A 22,803-nucleotide genomic window follows, 5' to 3' on the forward strand; every position below is an offset into this window, starting at 1 on the left:
TAAGAGCGCCTAAGTCTATCTTGCGGCTTTGTAGGTAACTCTGCATGGACAAGATTTGTCACTTCCTTTGCCTTCCCTGTTCTGCTCTCCCTGAGCTTTTTTCCTTGTGATGAATTCTGCCTAGTAAAGCAAGGATTTGTCCACATACACTGTTGTTCAGCAAGGAGGTGGTGAAACAGATGCAGTTGTTGAAACTGATAAGGTAATTTTCTCACCCTTCCAATAACTGTAAATGCGTTCGAAAGAGGATTCACATTGCTAGTAGCATTTGTTATTGTGTGTATACTCCTAGACATAAATCAGAGATTGACTGGCGGGTAATGAAACAGTGCAGCATGCCTGAGTGAACAGATTGGGCAGGCATCTGAACTATCCATGTACTAGCCCACCAGAATGAGTCTGTTGCTCAGAATTTTTCTGGCAGATGTAGCCTCTATTTTGTGCCACAGTGATTACCTACCACTTGTTTATGGAGTTTCTGTGTGGTCCACATTATCTGAACATCTCACAGTTACAAATGGATTGTATCTTTGTAGCACCTTTTTGAGGCAGAGAATCCTGTTTACCAATTCCCATTTTACTGATGTAAGTGGAATCTAAATGACTTGCTGAGGGTGTCACAGGGAACTTGTAGCAGACTAGAAAATAAGAAATCTTGCTTTTAAGGAAGAGCCAGAGTCACTCTTTCTTCCTTCATAGCACCTATCCAGTTTTGCTCCTAGAAAAGATATCTTGGGTTTAAAAAATGTCGAGGGAATATTTCCTGTATTATAGGAGAATTTTTCCCAGCTAAATAAATTGCTTGTTCTGCTGTTCTCTTGGAGCCAAATATCCCATATAGCTCAGTGATATGTTGTTAAGGTCTTCTTTTGACTGTGTTAATTGTGCATTTACTAAATTTGGATAGAGTACCTTTTTCTCTGTAAATGAAGCTCTGTTTGTGGGTTGGGTTTTTTTTGGGGGGGAGAGGGGGGAAGTGTTGTTTGGTTGGTTGTTTCTCATAGAGGAATAAAGATCTTCTGAAGTTTTGGAAGGATTGGGGTGGGGGGGTGGGTTCTTACCTCAGCCAAAATAGTCAATATTTTGTGGTTTGGGATATGCATTAGAGTGTGGGAGACTACAGGTCATGGCCCTGAGATCTGAGCCTCCTTTTTCCCATTGTACTGCAGTGCACTCACTGCTACTCTTGCTTTCTTTTGAATGCCAACTTTTGACCTTTTAAACTTTCTTAGAAGTGTGCACAGGTTTATAACAAGCGTTTTCCGTGGAACAGACTGGCTTTTTCAAACTGTTTACCCCCAAAAAAGTGTTTGCGGAGAGGATCTAATCAGGCCTAATAGTCCTTAACAAGTTAGTGACTCCTTGAGTCCTACCATTTAGTGGTATCTGAGGAGTGATGTGGTCCTGAAGCATTTGCCTGTTTTCACTGCAGCAATCCTAATCAAAGCCACGAAGTGAGATGGCTGCTTTGTCCGCCCTGAGGCACTCCTGGGCACTTCCTTGAGAAAGCAATTTTCTTTGGAGTTGTTAAAAAGGCACACGCTGTAAAAAAAAAAAAACCAAAAAACAAAAAACCAAACAAAAAAACCAATAAAAAAACCAAACCAAACTTCCCAGGCACAGGTGTGGAGCTGCTGAGTATTAATGCCAATTGTACAGTTCAAAATCACAGCTTTGTTCTTGAGATTGTAATAGCGTTAAAAAATTCAGCCTTGATCTTGATGAGAGCTCAAGTCCCCGAGCTTGTGTTGAATCATGGTCAAGGTTTTTAATTTGTTCATTCTTCAGAGATGCTGAGTACCTTCCGTGGCAGCTGAAATTAGTGGGGGCTGTGCATGCTCAGCGTTTTGGAAGGAAAACAGTGTGTGCGTGTGTTGTGAGCTGCGATGTACAGAAGCCAGGATCTCTAGGGGGGTTGCAGTATCTAAGATGATGCCCCTGTAGTTGTTTCTTAATTAAACCCCAGACACTTTACATGGCTTCTCTTGAAGTTCAGGACTCTGCTTTTCTTGAGCATATTTGAGACTTCTAGCCTGGCAACTCCTCAGAGCTTTCTATTAAGGTATTAAGGGGAGGAAAACCAGTTGGTTGCCTCAAGCTGAGGGGGAAATGCTAGACTTGAAGGATTATCTCAGTGCAATGAATTTTAAAGACTTTTTGCTATACATGTGTGGAAAGCTATCAAAACGCTAAAGGTTCTGCTGTTCTTTTTAACCCTTTCAACATATGGAGCTGTTTGGAGGGACGGTGAGAATGATGTTGTTCAACTGCAAAAGGACAGTCCAGCCAGAAATTAAGCTTTAAGTAGCTTTTAACCTGTTAGCCACAATTTCTCCCAAGGAAGAAGGATGCACCCGTCATTTGGACAGAACAATTCTGTAGGCTCAGTTGAGCCAATCTGCAGGTGTGATGTAGGTCAGGTACTCCCTGCAACCAACATCCTCCAGGAAAGGCTAGCACAGGGCTGAGGAGCTCCATCCCCCCAAAAAACCTGAAGTCGGAACCAGGTTGCTGTGGCTGGATGACTCCTGAAGCCCCTTCCTGGGACCCAGGGAGCAGGCTGGAGGCTTGGTGCTTCCCCACCCAGTTTTTGGGACGTGCACCCTGCCTGCAGTGTCGTGGATGCCTCTGTTGTGTGAGAGGTCTGTGTGGCTGCTGGGGCACAGGGAGTTCTGCCACCGCCAGAGCAACTCATCTGGTCAGGTGTGTACCTGAGAGGCCCTGGGACGGGATGGATCATCCTACCTGCGGCAGGTTGAACACGTCTCCCACAGTAGTGCAGGCATGTCCTCTGTTGGCTTACTCTAGCTTTTCACCAAGGAGACTCTGATTCTCCTGGCTATCTTGCCTCACCATCCTAACCCAGGGAAGATGTGGGCTCTAGGTGGACATGCGGATCAGAGCATTGTGTATGTTTGCTATGTGCCAGCTGTGACCTGGGCAGGAAGGCTTGTCTCAGATGCTGAGCAGATACTGTCTTTGCAGTAGCTCTGTGCTGCTGTGGCTACCCTGCTGTTGCTGCCCAAAGCAGCTGGGCTGGTTAAGTCTGCCCAGGAGGCAAGCAGGCATCTTCATCTGGGGATACTATCTGTATCTGTGAGGAACTTCTGTTCCATTTATTTAGGTTTTTGGCCGAGGTTTTTGACATGTTAGGAATATCTCATTCAACTCTACAGAGATTCTGTTAATGTTCTGCTTTGGAGCCAGGTAAATACTTGGATAACTGGAGATATAAATAACTGAAATTGTGAGTGCTATTAAACCCGTGAGACTCAGTCATTCCTTTAGCTGTCTCTAAAATATCTTAGAGCAATGGGTCTGTCTGTGCTTATCTTCTTAATCAGGACTAGCGAGGCAATTTCAGCCCCCAGGAGAGCCCGAATCACTCTGCTGCAGGGTTATCTTTGCCATTAAGGTTGTGGATTTCGGGTTTCAATGAACTTTCATTGTTTTGTTTTGGTTTTGGCTTTTTTATTCTTTTTAAGGCATATTTACTGTAAAATATTAGCTGCCAGCTTATTTCATATCGTCAAAGCCTCAGTGTTTTCCATTTTGCAGCTGAAGAGTATGGTTGCCAACACGTACCACCTGGGGGCAGGAGCAAGGGCAGGCAGTATAAAAAGGATTGCTGCAGGGATCTGTTTGGGGTTGGTACTGGGGGGGCATCAGATGAAGCAAGGTAAAGGGACTGGATAGCAGTGAGAGACTGTGGAATAGGCTTTTCCTTTCTCATTCAGAATGAGTATGATGAGGTATTGCTTTGCTTTGGGCATCCTAAGCTAGATTGGATAGGACACTGGGGAAATCAGCTTTAGGGAAAACTGTTTCGACTTGGATTGTTCTAAATGTTATGAAGATATGGCTGGTGCATAGTGCACTAAGCATTGGGGTACTTGTGACATCTAGTAGGAGTGGTGACCAGGATTTCCTGTGTGGCTTTTAGCAAATTTATTAATTTGAGACAGTGTGTGTGTATTTATATATCTGGGAGAAGGAACAGATATTCTCCCCCTGTCCCCTTTATATTTTTCCCAGCGTGGACGGTTGCAATCTGCTTGTCAATCTCATGTATACTTAAAGGCTGTTTTCAGCGGACTCTTTCTCAGATTCTTACATTTCTCAATGGGTGGCTTTAGTTATTGCAAACAATACCTTTTTAATAAGAAATTATTCCACCTGAAATGTTTGTGATCACTGGAAAAAATCACATTACCTTTTTCTAACTTAGAGTTACTTGTTTTCTTGCACAAAGTATATTTTGCTTAATCTTGAAAACTTAAGATTGCATGCATAAATAGACAGCTCTTATTGTGTCCATAGTTGTTTTGCAGACAAAAATCTTAAACTGCAACAGCTTTGCAGTTTCCATTTGTGTGTGTGTGTGTATGTAAAGAGAAGGGAGCCTGAGCTGCATTCTTTCACCACAACCCCTTCTTCCATGCTAGAAGATGAAGGTATTGGCAGTGGGAAAAGCAGGATTTACAGAGGAATGTATGTACATGACATATCAACCTCACTTCTGTGATTAAGTATGCAGTTAATCTCTTCAGATTAAATACTAAACACAAATGCAAAACAAAATCCTCTACTATTTCTGAAGAAATGTGCCACTTAGAGTTGGGCTTTTGGATTAGCCTGCGGAGCAGGTTGCTGGGCTGGCCGAAGGGGTAGTGGGATATGCAGGCATGGTCTGTGAACGGTGTTTATTGGAAGGGGATGGGTCACCCTCTTTGATAGAAAGCAGTGCGGGTGTTTGTTTTTATTTAGGGTTGCCTTGGGAGAGTAATTCTTGCGCAGAATAGAAGCGGAATCTCTGGCTTATTCCTTTTATTTTTTTAATTGCCTACATAATTTAAAAGCCCTAGTTCTCCTTTCTGTTGACTGAATGAGGAAAGAAGGGGTGCTGAAATGCTGATTGTCTGAAACTACAGTCTGAAACTTGCAAGTTGACATCCCACAGCTGTTGGCCTTGTTTGCATGTACTAGTCTTTTCTGAGGTGAGAAGAGTTGTAGGAGACACAGTCCATGACAATACAGGGAAAGTTCCCCATTTGCTCAGACTGGACATATCTGTGCTCTTCTATCAGAGAAATAGGAGTTTGGCATATTGGAGTCGTTATGCCCTGAGAGATTTCAGTCTGCATTGTAGTAGTAATTATCTCCACGAAGAAGCTTCATATTTCCAGATTCCCAAGACTGAAGACAGCTTGCCCCAGGATATGCACCAGTATGGTGGGTAGGACACCTTCTGGGAAAGCGAAAGTGCTTGGTTCAAATATTGGCTTGAAGTTAGGCAAAAAGGGTATATGAACCAGTTTGCAGTATTCCAGAAGCCAGGCACTCGGTGAAATTACCAGCTGTTGGATGAGCTGTGGTTGTTGTCCATGTGTGTGGTCTTAGCCCATGGCAAATGAAAGGTAACGCAATTTAGCTGAACTCTATCATTGCTAAATTAAATTACTTCATATCAGCTGCAGGGGATGAGAATGCATGTGGAGAGCTACCACAGCTCAGTTGATGTACAGCCTACTGTTACTCCAGTGTACCATAACTTTACTGGGGCCTCCACTTGAGTGTCCTGGTGACCAAGCAATAGGTAATAGGCAGTTGCAAGGAGAAGGAAGATCTAGTTGTGCCTCCAATTAAAGAATATTGTTCCCAAATCTCATAACATTTTTAGTTTGGAGAGTTCAGGCTGCTGAGTTTGGGGTTGATGGAAATAGAGGTTTTCAGCAATTATTGTATCTACTTTAAAAAAAACCCAAAGTTTGCTTTTTCCAGCAGATGTTGACTCCCTTGCCAATAGGGAGGTCCTCTTGCCTCTAACAGGCACTGGTGCCAAACACGTTTTTGTTCTCTTGGGAATTTGTTTCCTGAAAAGTTCCTTTCATCTGCAGTGAATTCTTGTGCTTTAACACAGGAAACATTACTGCATTTTTTCCAAATATCTGTGAGAACTTTTTTTTTAATAGAATTAAAATTGTCCCATTCGATAGTAGACCAAGCAGCAGTCTGTCCTCATGTTCAGTTCCTTTGTCTCCGGGATCAGTACCTTGCCTAGGAATGCCAGAGGTACTGAATGACCTGATCTTGCCCATGGATGATTCAGCAAGCCTTGGCAGTGTGGAGCCATGCCCGATTTGGCTACCATAATGGAGTTTGAAAGGGAATTGATGTAAAATGATGTTGGAAAGGACATGGGATGGCACTTTGGCTCCCCTGCATTTGCAATAAGAAGAGCTAGCTGCTAGGGAAAGCTTTTGTAGCGAGCTTGTGTTAGCGCAGCTTGGGGAGACCACGAACTGCAGGAGGTGCCTTTGCTCTGGTGGGCAGTGGGAAGGCCTCACCTTGGTCTGACCCGATCCCTAGGGGCTCAGCAGCTGGGGGTGGTGAGGTGGGCCGTGCTGGCTTCAGAACCTCTAGGAGGAGAGGAGAACAAGGGCTTGCTCAGAGGAAGTGTTGCATCTTTTGCTCCCAAAAACTTATCTTGGCAAAGTGAACATGACCATGGTGATGGGCAGTGCTTTCTGCAGTCCCAGTGGATATCATCTGAGCAGTTTGGTATCGGTGATGTGACACTGGCAGCACCACTGCAGCATTACGGGGTCAGGGTCACAGATGCTTCTATGTCCTTGTGATTTGGTTACGCATCCTGTTTTCCTCCAAGCCAGGGCTGAAATCTCCTGTTATTGGCTGCTAAAAGCTTTCAGGCTGGAAATTGTCCCATTCCCGTCATCTCCCAGAAATTTCAGCTTGGCCCACTCTTTTCCCCAGCTCCAGTCTTTCTGCTTTACTGGGATTTTCTAGAAACCAAAGTCAGAATGTATTTCTTAAACATACAGGAGGTTTAGCATCTGTTGTTTGTGACATAGATCATTGCACATGGCAGAATGCGTGTGCAAGTTCATGCACAGCCAACTTTCATTGCACAATGAAGATGTGGTTAAATGGGAATTAGGATTAATACTGGATTTAAGATTCTCATAGTTGGTTGGTAATAACCTAATCTCCTCAAAGGCTGCAGGCAGGCTGGCAGCATTCAGCTCAAGGCCATTGTTGTTTGCAAAACTGGAAAGAAATTGAATTTTGATACTGAGAGCTTTAATCAGAGCATTTCAAGATAGTATATGCTCTTCCCATCCCTATCTCAAATGCAGCCTTTTAATTTCTTTAATGTATGACAGTCACCTAGGCTTCTAGTTCTGATGGGCGTTTGACAGTAATTTTTTTTTCATTTCCTTTTGTAAGAGCTTAGGGATTCTGATTGATTTTAGGAATGTATAAATTGCATTCTGAAAGTTGATATACCAAAGTCTCTGTATAGGCAGTGAGATATGTCCACGTAGGGCAGCAAGCACTCCCTAGTTTAAAGTGTTCAGAGTGCTAAATGTCCTTCAGGTAAGGAGGCTCACGAGGCTACAGAAGTGTGGAGCTCCTCGGTGTGATGTGGTCAGTTCAGTCCAGCCTGGTTCAATTGTTGCTGTGGTAGAGATGACCGGTGAGAAATGTGTTGGTGAGTCTGTGCAGGTCATAAAATGAATTACTGCATTTGACGTTAAGGCCCATGTTGGAATACAACGTGTTTTAAGATGAATTGTTCTTGCTTCTCCTGTCTACTGTGCCTGCAATGCAGTTTTCTGTGTACCTGGTCTCTACAGAAAATCAGACATTTAGTTATCTAAATAACTTGTGTCTTCAATTAAATCTTGATTAAGGTAGAGTTTATGCAGGCTTAGCCCTGCATTCTCAAACAGTACAGAGGTGTAAAGTTTATGCATATATCTGCTTTTGATTCCTTGCTTCCAGCCTTCTCTTGGATAGCAGTTTTGATTGGTTCTGCGCAAACTTTGAGGGCTGTCCTTTGCAAAACACTTTTCTGTCTGCATCACTGCTAGTGGTAGCCTGGCAAAGTGATGTGCTCACTCTGTCTGCTTTTCCTTTGTTTTAAATCAACAGCCCATCCTGTGGATGGATCTCCTTTGCAGGGGGTATCAAAGGTCTCTATAGGGTGATGATGTATGCTACTGTCAGTCAAAGTCTCTATCTGAGCCACTGAGGCTGGAAGGAGCAGAGACGTATCGACTAGATTTGAGTGGAAAGCTTGTCCTGATGCTGCTGATAGAATTCAGTATCCATGTTGCCAGAAAGAAAATGACTTGTCTGCAGAGGTGATGATGAAGTGCCTTTATCTAGACCTGAATCCACTCTATCAATTTGTTTTTTCTTAAGCCTACTTATTCAGCCCTCACCTTGATGGATTTCTTTTAATTGTTTTGCAGTGGTCCTCCTCGCTAAGGTTGCCTTTCCTCTCACTGTTGCCTTGTACAGAACCTGTTATCAAATAATCCTATTAATCCTCTTAGACAATCTTTAAAACACTTACCATAAAGCAGGACATTTTTTCTGAGGTATGACTTTTTCTTGCATACCTTAAGTCACCTGGCTCTCAGGATGTGAAATTGAGAAATGCACTGAAGTTTTGCCTTCCCAAGGCTCAGGGCCCACATGATGACTTGATTAAGATTTGAACGACAATGACTTTATTTAATTTATTATTGCAAATGTCTCTGCCCCCATTGTTCTCAGAGAATAAGGGAGCATCAGAAACATTAGGTCAATCGACATTCAGATCTCTGCAGGGGCTCACAAGTCCTTGTGCTTAAAGCACAAGTTTGTTGAAGGCAGGTTAATGGGAAAGTTTCTGGTTTAGTTTGTGTTCTGTTTTTAAAAGCCATAAGCTAGGCAAATCTTTTGGTATTTCAGCTCCGTTTCTTCTCTTCCACAGAGATTAATGGTAAAGAAAAGTGGATAGAGAGGGAACGCAGACGAGTCCAGCAGCAAAGGTTGGTAGAGAGACGCGTGAACTGTACCAGCACAAGAAGGTTTGTTTTGGTTAGTGAAAAGCATCCAACTTTCACTGACTCTAAGAGACCTTAGCCCTCTGCAGGAGCCAAACAGCTTGGTTTAAAGTGTGCAACAATTCATGGAAGTGCCTTGTGAGCATCTTAAAGCTGTTGATTTGTTCAGTATTAGGACTGGTTGGAGGGTTTGGTTTGTGGCTTTTCTGGTGCGTGGCGGGAGGTGGCAAAGACTCCTTAGAACAACACTGGGTAATGAGACAGTGCCACGCTGGGTGAGGCCGGGGGGCGGGGGTGAAGCTCAGTGATTTCTAAGCCTGTAAAAATCCAGGAGAGCACGCATTAACACTATTGCTCAACGTTCTAGCCTCTAGCAAGCAGATAGGGAGCTATTAAGCCCCTCTGAACAGAATTAGGAGTGAAGGAGAATATCTGTGTGACTTCAGCTTGCATCAGTTGTACAAATAACTTTGAGAAGAACAAGCACAGTGATTAGTCTTTAAAAAAAGAAACAAACACCAACCAAACAAAACAAAACTCCAAACCAGCAGCAACAACAACAAAACCCTCTCACACATCAGCAGGATGTGTCTACCCAAAACGTAAGACTTCAAGAGGACTCGGGGTTCTCATGCTGGCTTTGAACTGTGCAACTATTGGGGGGGGGGGCGGGGGGGAGAAAGTGGCATGCTGACCTGGGCATTAGCCAGTAGGTACATCCTACCACTTAGGTTAAGCACTCCTTGAAGTTGAGGAATTGTTGATGGCTGGTTTGGCCAAAGCCTTGGTATTACAGGAAAGAAATTGTGCTGTGTCTCTTTTGTAATAGCTGGTAGAGATATATGGGTATGAGTAAACTGCTATCTTGCTGATAGTACCTTAGAGAGCCCAGAGTGATGGAAAATGTGTCTTATGACTGCTCAGTGGCAATTTCTTATTCTTTCTTCAGCTGAGTCAGCTCTGTGCTCACCAGTGAGACTAAAAGGGCTGACAGAGACCCTTCACCAGCACTGGAAACTGTACCTCAAGGCTGACTCTGCTCAGAGCAGATCTAACTAATGTCACTGTGCTTTTCAAAGCATTTGTAGTCTTGCCCATGGAAGGCCAGCCAGTATCACCACAGCTAGCAGAGCTCCACCAACACTTTGTCTTTCAAGATTTCCCAACGGCGGCCAGGAATGCACAGCCCCTGTGTTCTGCTGTGCCCTGGCCAGCTCTGTGTTTTGATGCAGATGGATGTGGTGGGATCATCTGTAAACATTGCTGTGTGTTCTGATGGTGAACGTATGCAAGCTGCTTGCACAGCATTACTCATTTATCCCCCACCATACCCCCTGCAAGCTCAGCTGCTGCTTTATCACTCCTGATAAGCGGGTGTGTGATCTGAGGCAGAGCCATCAGCCAGAGCTGAAGGCAGGCAGGAGTCCCACGTGCATAGTTTGGGGGCAGCTTGGTTTCTTTTCTGATAAGCCGGTGCCTCTTGCGGCAGTACAGTGCACACTCCTTTTAAACCGTAATCATAATCCTCTTTGCAGGCGGCGCTGCTATCCCCACAGGAAGCATTAGCAATATCACGAAGTGCGGAGACTTCATTGTTTTCCCCTAATCTGCAAACAGAGCTGAGACAAGACAGAGGAAACTTTAACCTATTCTGTGCCTCAGTGGTAAATAATTAGTTTTTTACTGAGTGGGAGAACGGGGAAAGCCTCTTAGTTAAGATAAAGTAAGAGCGAGGCTCGCAGGCTTATCTTGCTCTGTGGAATTCAGGAAAGGACGTGTCCTTGAATTCGCCTGTCTGGCGTGCCCTGTTTTTGTGTTTGGGAGAAATGAGTCTATTAGAGCTGCCCTAAGTGATTGCTGGGTATAAGGCATGTCTTGCCAGGAAATGCGGTAGCTATGCTTTTGTTTAAGGACCTCGAACAAAAGGCTCTGGATGCTTAATAATGTGCAAATTTGGGTGGGTGGGATATGGAGAAGGTTAATAGGGCAGACTAACAGAGGAGGAGCTGAGCTTGGGAGAGGAGGAGAGGAATGCCAAGGACATGGCAGCAGACAGAGGGAAGTAAAACAGGAAAAGAAGCCCCTTTTTGCCATGTTAAAGTTAACTTAGTCACCAGTGACAATTTTGGGGTAAGTGCAAGCTGTGTCTGCTGAAATAATGGTGTTTCCAACCATGGCAGTGTGAGAGGCCACAGCGTGATTCCAAGGGGTGTTGGTGTGCAAGTCTGCATGTTGCTTAAGTGCTGTCTAAACCCCAACCCATCACAAGGGGGGACTTGCTGTGGGAGTCCTTGTGGGTGGGAATTCACTTTGGGTCAATGCTTTATGTTCGCAAAACTTCTCTTTACAAGCTGCCTGCCGTAAAATCTTTCTTGTCACACTTGGTTCTGCGGCTGTGCTGTGCTTTCCCTGGGCAGGTCTGGGACTGAAGCGGGGGGGCTGTCCTGGCCTGGTATTGGGGCGGGGGGGCACAAATCCAGCACGGTGAACGGTCTGCTTGCACGTGTGCCGTGTCTGTGGAAGTCCTTTAATCCAAAACATGACAAGAGCAAAGGAACAAAACAAAAGCCTCTCAAAAATAGCATGAGATAAGGATCTGGAGACTTTGCTTTTTATTTCTCTCAAGAGTCCCTGGAGAATTCTTCTTTTAAGGGAAATGTAGCTTTCAAGGTCGAACTTTTTTTTTTTTTTTTTTTCCCCCCCCTTTTTCTCCAGACTTCAAAGGCAGTCAGCTGAGAGCTTCTTAGGAATGTTAGTTACATCTGTTCAGAGTAAACGCGGATCGGAGGGAAGGCACTTTTTCCTCTTCCAAAGTGTCTGAAATTGGTACACAAATTTTCTTCAGTGCAGTAAACAAGACACAGCCTCAGTGGGGATGGATGGCGCGCAGTAGTGAGGGGTGGAAAGCCACCAAGTGGGAGTAGTTTTCTGCAGAGGCATTTAGTTGAAACAGAAGTTTTATTTTCCTCATGCCTTAATAGAAAACATTTTAATGTCTGTGCCTTTAAATAAAATTGATTCAGAAGTTGAAACTGAACAAATGGACTGAAATGTGGACTCCTAATGCCTGCCTGCTCCTCCTCAAACTCTTAGCTTGTACTAGCTTTGTACCTGCTGACGCATTGTCTTTTCTTTTTGTTAAATAGCTTGTCCTTTTGCTTTCAATCTCAATCTACACATATCAAACAGTGAAACCAAACAGTTTTGCTTTCTGACTCTAACACTTAACTACTGCTCCTTCACCGACTGATCCAAAGCCTATTGGCAATGGCGGGGCTTTGGATCAGGCACTTGCCATGCCACAAAAATTTCGCTGCAGGCTTGGTGGATTACAGCAGGTGGGGTCAGGAATCAGACCTAGTTTAACACCACTCTGCCTATAATGAGTGGGAATTTATTGCTGATTTTGATGAAAGCTGATGTGTGGCATTGCTGAGAGCATTTGGAAATCCTCTCCACAGTAGGACTTACGGACACGATCAGGTCTCAGACGGCCTTGTGCATAACTGCCTCTTCACATCTCAAAAGTGTAACTGAACTGCAAATGGTTTTCACACCAATTATTTTCCTCTTGCTTTTGAATAGAACCGGGAGGGGGGTTGTTTATCCCATTTCCCTGGTGCAGCTGAAACTCAGAGCAGCAAGCTTGTGCTGAAGCTGTTGTTTCCTCCGCGCGTTTCCCATAAGGAGGCCAAGGAGTGTGAGATTTGTCATTCAGCGTGTGGCTTTGTCACATGCGTACCCAGGCTGAAGATGATAGAAACCTTGGTGCTGTCTCACTTCAGGTTGGGTAAGTATGCTTCGTTTGTTGCTTTTGTAGGTTTTTCTTTTAAGCTAGGCTTCTTAAAAAAAAAAAAAAAAAAAAAAAAAGCATCAATATTTAAGCTTCTGAGTAAATAAGCAGAGAACCCTGGCTTCATCTTGACTAATCTGTTTAACCTTCATCAGCCCAAATATTTACTCTAGGCATTGAATATCCAGGCAGTGTAATTCTGATGCTAAAATTTGTGCACTGAGAATGCCGTAAATTGACTAATCCTGCAGAATTCCAGAAATCCCTGTCTGTATAAATAAACTTCCTATATGAAGGATTGTAACTAAATAAATGCTGTGAATTCAGATCAGCAAAGCAGAAGTATAGCAGTTGGCCCTCTTCTTGTGCTGCTTACTTATATATTTTTATAAGGATATGCGTCCTAGTTTAAATAGATGCGTAAAGAAAACTGCAAATACCGAAGCACGATGCTGTCATATACCGCAGGAAGAAAGTTTACCTCTCTGCCTTTTTGCTAGCAACTTTTCTTTTATCAATTTTCAAGTTGCCATCAGCTTGATTTACCCAGGCTGTTGAAATTGTTATTCTTTTGGGACGTGGCATTTCTGGCAAATCTGTGTTTTGCAGGTCTTTGTCCCCTTCCTGCAACTGGGCAATGTAAAGGGTTCATGAAACTGCTGTGCTGGAGATAGAAAATTTGTAGCTCGGTTGCTGAAGCCACCCCCCCCCCCCCCGCCCCCTTTTCCCAGCTGCAGAGCAGAGCCTACAGCATCTGGATTTACCAGCAACAAAGCTGGCACCTCGAGAAGTCTGAGATCTCATGTCCATTGCAGGGAATACTTATAAGCACCCAGTGTAAACCTGTTGGTATAGCTGTGGTGTAAGCAACCTCCTGAGCAGTTTGGCTTCTGTCCTATTACTACCTTAATTATCCTGTCTTTGTGAGATTTAAGTGCAGACTTATCTGGGATCCTTATCTTGGAGAAGTTCTGTTAATATCCCTTGATGTTGCCCTATCTGTTACTGGAGATCTTTCCAGAGATGTGACGGCTGTAAACACCCAGGGGAGAGGGATTAGTTTGGTTATTGTAAAGGGAATAACTAAAAAGAATGGGATCAAGTTAGGGAAGTAAAATCAAAACTGTTCGAGGAGGACTTCCCAACAGCATCGTTCATTAGGTTTGTGGAAAGCTAATATGTGCTCTGCCATCTGAGAATTTTGAGAGTAGACTGCAAAATTAAATAGTAGGAAGGACAGCGGGATGGAGTTGTTCCCTGTTGGCAGGGAAGGGTCCCAGCCAATCTTACTCACTGCTTTTTGCTTATAAGATTCTGTGTAACAGTAGAAAACTAGAAGGAAGAGATGGCCCAGCTGCTGTGTTGTCAGGAAGGTGTCTAGCCAGGAACCTGTGCTGTTCACGGCCACTTGGTCCTAACAGATAATTCTCCCTGCTTGAAAGGGACCAGTAGGGGAAGAATAGCACCTCAATTTACTTGCCAACATGCTCTGTAGGTAGATTCCTTCCCTGTCCTATGCTGCATTAGTCAGTCCTTTTAACACTATATCTGAGGAAGAATCACTGCAGCCAGGCAGCTAATCTCATTTCTGTCCTCAGATAAGATTGTTATCAGAGTAATTGTCTGTTTGCTCCCCCTCCTGAGTCTAATCAGAGTGGATTGAGCCAGTACCTCCTGGGGCAGAGGAACTTGGATGTTGATTGCCCTCAAAAGAAAGAGAAAATCCTCAGTGTATATTGAACGTAAACTTCAGTTTTGTTAGATGTTCACGGGAAAATCGGCTGGAAATAACTTGCTCAGACATGTCTTGTGCATTTTACAGTAATATATTTGTTCTGGTTTAAAGTCTAAGTTCAGGCAGGCAAGTTCACGTAGTGCATGCCGCAGTGAGGCTTTCAAAAGATAGTGCTGTGCACCAGTGGAACTAGTACTTTCCCAAGCCCTGGGATAGAGCAAGTTCATGTCTGCAGAGAATGCATACTCTTCGATGTTGGTGTTCCAGCCAGCGAATAATTCTGAACAATTAGTGCTTTTCCCCTTATTTGAAAGTAAATTACGGGGATGGGTGGATCTTTCTGATGGGTATAAAGGAGGCTCAAAGATATTAATTTTTCACATATCCTTCAAGTTGGGACTAGAGCTTGTCTCTTGATGTGTTTACCTGAGGAATTGTACTGTTTGGTTTCTTTCTAGCGGTGAGCAAACCACAGGTAATGCAGCACTCCAGTGAGATTCAGGAATGCTGTGTGCTCCCACTGTTACATGGGTGATAAAACTGAGACACGGAGGTACCACGGGCTGCCATGGGAGTTGCCAAAGCAGACTTGCATAGATAGGGAGGTCTGTGCCAGAGCCAGCATCGCTAGTGGCTGCGCATGATTCCTGGTCTGGGTTACCATCTCCAGCGGCCAGCCCACTGTGAAAAGCAAAACATGATCCTGCCCTTAGTGGTGTTGCTGCTGTAGAGATGTTGTCTGGCTTGATCAGACCTGTATCCATGGATAGCTTAATGAAGCTCTATAGCTTTTGAGTGTGATACCTAAAGCGAGCTTAAAGGGCAAGGGCACACCACTGAAGAGAGTGCTCATAGCTGCTGAACTTGCATGCCTTGTATGTGAGAACCGCTGAGACTGTCTGATTCAATCAGGCTTAAAACGTGTTGAATGAAACAGGTTCTTTCAGGCACATGTAAAAGTCATCTTGGGGACCTTGAAACTGGTATGGTCACAGCTGCTTCTAGCCTAATGTGTGCTTGGCATGCTTAGTGTGGATATTCTCTAAAACTTTTATTGCATAGTTTGCTGCTTCCTGCTCCATTAGACTTCAAATCACTAATTGCAGTGGTAGCTTCATGGCTGTAGTGTCCCTTTTAGAAGGAACCACAACCACCTTACATTTGCTGGATGACTTAACTGATGTTGCTCTTCTCTTTGCAAGGAGAGAAACAGAACTGCAGAAAGAGGGGAGGAGAAATAGAAAGAGGTGTAAAAGCTATTTTTACCCTTGACTTTACTCTGGCACTGAAGAGATGCCAGAGATAGTGTTTAGAAAAGTGTTTCTGGAACTGGAAGTAATATAACTACATTAGTGTGACTACTAAACAGAGCCTTAAATGGGTAGGATGCAGTGTCCACAGTGCTGCTGGAACTTGAGCTTGCATCTCCACGTAGCGCTACGATATTGCATTACTCAGACCTAGCTGTGATGTGTGTGATTTGGCCCTGCTGAACGTGCCACAGATGTGAGCATCCAGCAGTAGCGCTTGTGTTCCTGAAGGCCCCTTTGTATGTTTTGTGGCCTCATGCACAGGAATTTATTTTTTTATGCCTTTTCCATTGCATGTGTGGCTTCATGTGATTTTTGTTGTGGTTATGTTTTGTTTTTTCACTTGAAATGTATTTTTGGCAGCATTTGGTCCTTTGATGGGCTCTCATGCTATCAGGCACCATAGCTATACATATATTAAATGTGCTTTGTTATCTGGATTACAGTATGGTGTTCACTTTCTTTGTGAGCAATTCGTATTCCAGGATCTTGTCTCCAGCTGTTCTTTTTCTGTAATGGCACTGCGGACAGTGTTGTAATTTACTTTGCTACTTCTGCTGGCGTAGCACTTCGGAGCCATCCCTGATTGGATGCATCACTCCTCATGTTGTGGTGTTGATGGTGAGGTTGTACATTAAGGAGCTGTTGGCTGATTTATGAAAGTGTGCTTTTGGAGGCTGGGAGCAGATTTTTCTGGAGGGGCTAATGAGCTGTAGTCCCTGCCTGATCCCCTTCCCCAGCGTTAGCCCTGTGCAGTGCCTGCAGCACACACAGATACAAGCATGTGTTTGTTCCCTTACCTCAGTCAGCTTATGGCTGCATCTGCCCTGTTTAATGCTACCCTCCAGTCTGTCACCCATGGTACTGCTTATTCAGTGCATAATAACTATTACTGAAGCCATAACTTACATATCTGTCTAGTAGTCCCTTCACGCTGTACCTTGGATCGACCCACCAGTTTGCAGAGTGGTGAGTCACAGTTACTCCTTAGCAAAATTACCAGCTAGGTCTTTGAATTCTTAAAGATAGCTGTCCTGGTCTAATCTGAGCATTCCCTGGTGAGGGGGGTCTACCTTGAAAATTTATGAAAGTATGCCATTAAACCAAACACTAGCAAAGTAAGTGTAGCATGAACATATCTCAAGTTACTATTATTGCTTCTGCCAGCTACCATAAAAAGCTTTTCTAGACTCTATTACAAGTGAACAGAAGGGATGTCACAGAGCTGTCAAGCCCAGACTGTCAGCCTGGTCTCGCCATGCTCAAGAGTACATGACATGACCGAGGCATTCCTGTATCAGAGTTGATCTAAGGACAGGTCTCTCCCTTGCTGCCTCTGACTGCAATGCCTTCTTTCCGTAGCAGTTGGAGATGTTGGGATAATTGAGTATTCTCCATAAAGTAGTAGTTCTCAGCATTAAGAATGGCCATGCATAGTGCGAACAGAAGTAACCAGTCTTGTTAAATAATAGTTTTAAGAGAGACTATATATAGAGTTTATAGTTGAGGCCAACAACTAATCCATGTGGGGAGCATGGTGTCAAATAGCAGAAAATAAAAGAATAAAAATAAATACTTTACTTGTAACCTCTTAGGCATGTTGCAAGGAGATTTGCCTCATTTTTATGGGTCTTTGATTAGCCCTGACAACAATCTTTGGTTGACTTAATCCACAGAGGTTCTGTGCAAACTATGGACAAACTTTACATATATACACCGTTTCAGTCAAGATGGCTCCAGCTTGGAACTTGGTAGAAGAAATCTAACTGATTTCAGTGAGAGCTGGGCAAGGCATTAGCCTGCTGTTGAAAGAAAACTTAAACAGAAATTATTTTGTGTAGATGGGCACTAGAGTCCTGCAAGACACTTCCATCCCAGAGGTTGCCTCTTACCTATAAAGCATTAAATGCAGGAGAAAGTAAAGAATTTTTTAACTAACTTCAAGGAGGCATCAACAGCACATGGGAAAGCACAGGGAACAGAAAACTGTTCAGGTAATCTGGGGAGTCAGGATCTCTTTGAACTGAAGCCAAAGGTTATTAGTGTGAACTTTCTGGGTACAATGTGTCATGGTCTTTCTAGGGTAGAGGGCTTGTTTCTAGCCTTGCTTTCTATTAGGCACATCATATTGTGTTTATTTAAGGCTGGCTTGTGCCTTTGGGTATTTCTCAGATGACAGATCCCAAAGAACCTTCCTTTCTTCTGTTGAATACTAGGAAGGGGCCTGGTTTCTCTTGTTTTTCCAGATTTATTTCTGTGCCGCTGCTTCCAGTTCAGGTATGTCAGCAGTATCACACTGGTAGTGAATCACAGCAATGGCAATATTTTAAGCACCATAGTTCACAGCTTGTTCATAGTGAAAGTCATGTCCACTTGCACTCTGTTCCAAGAGACTTGTGGTAGAGAAAGTCTAGACAGGGGCCTGTCCTCCTACTTGTATCACTTTGCAAGTGGGAGCATGGTGGCTACCATTGTAATCAGTACCAGGGTCTCCATGGGTTAAAACACAAATGTAAATGTCTCAAGTTAAGCTCTGGCGAGGGCTGGGACAGTCCCCACAGATGGTCCCAAATTGCTGAAAGTGCTCTCGCGTCACTGGGGGTGTCACAGGAGATGTCTAGTAGCCCTGTCTCGTGGGTTAGGCAGTGCTGCTTGTGCTGTAGCTATGTACCTTCCTGGAGATAGTAGTGCCAGATAAATGTGACTGTGGCTCCCAAAGGCATTCAGCCTTGCCTTGGACACAGCTTCTAGGAGAATTCTTTGGTAGCGGGGAGGAAGGGAGAAGGTTTATAATCACCGAGCTCTGTGAATTAGACACGCTGGACTAGAAGTTCCCTGAGAACCTTTCGGTAAGGACCCTGGTCAGTAGATTATTCCTCCAGTTTTGTTGTGGTCTGTCGTCAGCTCTCGCTGCCTTTGAGATTTGTACCTGAACAAGGACTTTGGTCGGCCCATTCAATAATAAAAATTGAAAGCTAGTTTCCTGATAGCTTTTTGCTTTGTATTTGCTGCTGCTTCCCATCGTTAACAGCAGTAAAGTGGCATGGGGTGAAAATCAGCACTAATTTGGGAGCTTGATTGCCTGTGTAATAAGCTTCTCTCTTATTCTTTGGCAGGAGCAACAGCTAATATAAATTTTTTGCTGTCACTTCTGCATGGGCCATGTACCAGCGTTGAAGTTAATCCCTCAAAATTATGTTCCATTATAAATATCTCTTCACAGATGAAGTGGGTGCAATTAGGCAGAGAGGTCCAGAACAGTTACAAAAAAAAAAAAAAAAAAAAAAACAAACTCTGAAGGACAAAGGCAGTCTGCCTGTGCATCACAAAGTGGTGTAGCATCTTGCCAGTCCCCTCCAGGAAACAGAATCTCCTTGGCCACAGTGTTCTTGGGGCTTGTTTGGCAGTGACAATATGTTCCAAGTTGACCAGGTTGAAGTTCCACCTTTTTACAAGGTGTAGGATCTTAGGAGTAATTTGAAGCTATTTGTGTCAGTTCTTCCTCATTTCTTTTCTTCCAAGTACACACAGAATATTTAATGTTGTTATTCCTGCCTGAGCCCTGGGAAATCAGAAAAGATCATCAAGACCCTGGTAATAGGCTGACAAAATCCTCAGCATATTTAATTAGAGATTATTCTTTTGATGTCTGAGTTGATTTTGATGCTTGGTTTTGTGTTGTTTTGTTTTTTTTTTTTTTTATCAGGTTAGTCTTGGGTAACCTTCTGTGTACTGAACAACTTCCCTGCTTTCATGAATGTCATAGATCCTCGAGGTTTAAACGTACTACTATAGTTAAATTACTTTCATTTTTTAAGTTTAGGATTAAAATCTTTTCAGCTACAGAAAATGGAAATACTATCTATCTCTGCTGTAACATTCTGACTATTCTGGGCAGGGCTGTACAATGACTGACTTTCTACACCCAATTTAGTAACCCAGCTTAAAACTGGTGCCTGCTGAAAGTTCATTCTTGCCCCTTTCTAGAAGGGGATGATAGCAAGTGACTTCCTGGGGTGGGGTGGTTTTGGTTTTGGTTTGGTTTTTGTTGTTGTTTTTTTTTTCCCTTTTCTGTAATAAACCTTAAATATATGAACAAGGTGCATTTCTATTCTTACGCAACACAAGCTCTCTTTTCATTCCTGCCCCCTGCCTTTTTCTTTGGGATGCTGAGCAAATGCTATCACGTCTACATTGAGAATGGCATGGGCTATGCAGAGAAGTTAAAAGTTTGTACCAACCCAATGAACAGTAGGGAGATTCTCCTATTAAAAGTCCCATTAAAGATATGATGTGTGTGGCTGCACAGATTGAGTTTTATCTACCTGTTTCTGAGCATAAAGCTTTAGAGACATTGGAAATCCATTCTAAAGTCATCATTCAACTAAACTTTACTCAGGTCAGACTTTTTTTGATCAAAGGTGATAAGATTTTGCTTTACTTTCTGTTCACTGTCTGCAAACATTCTGAAAGGCTTTACTTTCAGAAATGTTTAGTATTCAGTATTTCAGTTTGAATTTTATAAAATTCCTTTCAGAAAATTCAAAAATTTCACATTAAATGTCTCTTTGCTTACATGGCAGTCAAACATGAGTTACAATCACAAAGACAGGGATGGGGTGAACATGAGAAGCTACATCCAGTTTTTATCATAAAAAGCTCAACATGGCAATATAGTTGGCCACAGGAGGCCACTTTATTTTGTTCAGAACTGTCCTGTTGAGCAAAGGGGGAAAATAAATTTATAAATGAGAGCTGCCCACACAAAGTACTACTATTCTGCACATCAGTCATTTGTTGCTTTGTTAAATTCAACTGTCCTAAAGGTAAATGGCTACCTGGCGTGCGATCGGCTCTGTTCTGTCCTCTTCCATGATGAGAGGGTATGTGTGTTCTCTAACTTACATAACCTTCAGTGGGCTTGGGTCTCCTTGAGGCTGCCGTGCTCTCTGAACTGTGCAAGCAATCATCACTTATTGCTGGTAGACCCAACATATCTGATTCTTCTTGACAATTCAGTGGCTGCCGACTCCAAAGGAGCCTCCTAGACTTCTCTTGCAGTGTTTTGCCAAGTACCAGGGGGAGCTTACAGCACTTGATTACAGGCTGCATGTGTTGTTCTTCTCCAGTTTTCCTATGTGTTTTCTCAAAGTGTATTCTCCAAGCATGCTAAAATGTCTAAGGAAGGGGTCAAAGTGCTTTATATGTTAGAACAAAACAGGGCTGAGGTCACCACCCAGTTCTTACTCTTGTCAATATTGAGTTATTGCATCATTTGTCAGCTACATGTGAGAAAAGCGTAGGGAAACAAACTGTTTTTTGTAGACGATAGAATCTCCAACTGTGGCACTCAACCACGGAGTAAAACACAGACTACCAATGCACTGATGTCAGGTGATCTTGATGTGACCAAGAGAGGTTTTTGTCTGTGAATACAAATACTGGAATAAATCACTAACTGGGTTTTAACAACCATGGTGGTTTTGGCCTGGTTTCTGAACTTGGAGATAGACAAAGCATGCAACACAGCATCTCGTTTTCAAATATGTGACTAACCAGAAACAGGGTCCTACATGTGCTGGAGTCTACCGAGACAGAAGTCTTGACAAGCTCCAAAACAATGAACTACAGTTGATAGCTGATGCTGGAATACGGGCCACGTTAACCACAGGAATGGTTTCCTCCTCCTGCTGTACCAGAACAACTCCAGGCTGCTGTTTAGGGTGGCAGAGAAAATTCAGCTGCTTTGCACACCAGACGGCTTGAAGCGGTGAATAGCTATCGTACGCAGAATCCATCGTCTGTCATGAGGGATGTGACTGTGAAGTAGCTGACTTCTGAAAACAAGCTTTCTGCAGATACTTTTTCCCACCCAACAAAAAAGGTCTTGTTTGGAAATGCTTTTTGGCTGCAGTCCTTGTGACCCCCCCGGGAAATGCACTGTGCATTTGACTTGCACTCACCAAAGGAAAAAGTGAAAGTAACACAGCTGTAGTGATTTACTACAAAGTTTTGAGGCTAATTGCCTCATATGTTTAATTAATAACTGACACATTCTGTCCCTCAAAGAGCTTGGAGAACTTCCATCTGGACCCCTGGTGATTACAGCCTGGAAGCCATCCCTGTAATTAAGGAGCAGGCTATAGGAGGCCTGTTCCCATTACGGGCAATTATTGTGCTTGCTACTTTTTCCCTCCTTTCTTATGAAAGGACTGAGAAAATAGGGCTCAAAGACTAATCTGACATAAAACCCTGACTAAAGAGGTGCTTTGTGCTACCCCATGGTAGAATGATGGGGTTATGTTTTGGTGCCAGCAATCTTTCTTTCAACAGGCTGTTGGGAGGCAGGTTCTCCAAACAGCAAAATGTGTCTTACACCAAATTGAAGTATTTGTTGTCAATATTAATTGCCAATGCAAGAAGCAGATTTTTGCAAAGAACTGGGCAACTGCATATTGCTACTGTTGCTTCTCTGTCTCTCCTTCCCAACTTAAGACTTTCACTAGGTTTGACAGCTGCTCATCTGCGAAGACTCTGGCTGGCTCAGAAGCCCTCAGAGCAGAGGATGCTGTGTCTTTAAGCCTTCCATACAGTGCTGAAATGTTATGACAGAGCATCTCACAGGGGGATGCGGTTTCCATGGCAACCCCACACTGTAAGATAAGCAAACTGGATTTTTTTTTTTTTTCTGAGAGGTTCAAGAGCAAGGAAGGAATGAGGCGATCTGTCAGCGGGCGAGACTTAAAAAGAGGAAACCATGTCCATTAATCCTGAAGCCCTGGCTGCTTTGTGTTTTAATTAGCAAATGTTATTATGGCAGAGAGCACGGGCGCCTCACCCTGTTGTGGGTTTTTGAGGGCTTTTTTGTTTGTTTCTCTTTTTATATCTCCAATTAAAAAAAAAGGGGGAGGGGGGAGGAGAATGCCCTTTACTAGGGCATTAAATGAAGGTCTGAAATAAAGAGCCTCAGGATCTCTGTTTCAGAGCTTGTATCTCAAGCCAGGGATGGAAAGTGTAGCTTGCCTGGTGGGAATGAATCTGCCCTTCTCAAATTGAGAGTACATCTTAAATTTATTTTGTCTATCTTGCCACTAATGTTTAGCAAAA

At 43.5% G+C, this 22,803-nt stretch overlaps 1 protein-coding gene across 6 annotated transcripts in view; it reads left to right on the forward strand.

The window, feature by feature from the left end:
* The window catches only part of TSPAN18 (tetraspanin 18), a 126,996-nt gene that overhangs the window by 12,675 nt on the left and 91,518 nt on the right, over nucleotides 1-22,803 (forward strand). Inside the window, exon 1 of one of the 6 annotated variants that reach the window (XM_087746024.1) lies at nucleotides 8,825-8,843. The exons of 4 other annotated variants lie outside the window; for them this stretch is intronic. The gene's annotated coding sequence lies outside the window, so the exon portion shown is untranslated. Of the gene's footprint in view, nucleotides 1-8,824; nucleotides 8,844-10,967; nucleotides 10,989-22,803 lie in introns of those variants that run through there. One more of the 6 variants, XM_087746027.1, reaches the window with a different exon arrangement.

This window comes from Nipponia nippon, unplaced genomic scaffold (assembly GCF_047370975.1).
Source record: "Nipponia nippon isolate SJK-2023a ecotype South Korea unplaced genomic scaffold, ASM4737097v1 scaffold_10, whole genome shotgun sequence".
Lineage (NCBI taxonomy): Eukaryota > Metazoa > Chordata > Aves > Pelecaniformes > Threskiornithidae > Nipponia > Nipponia nippon.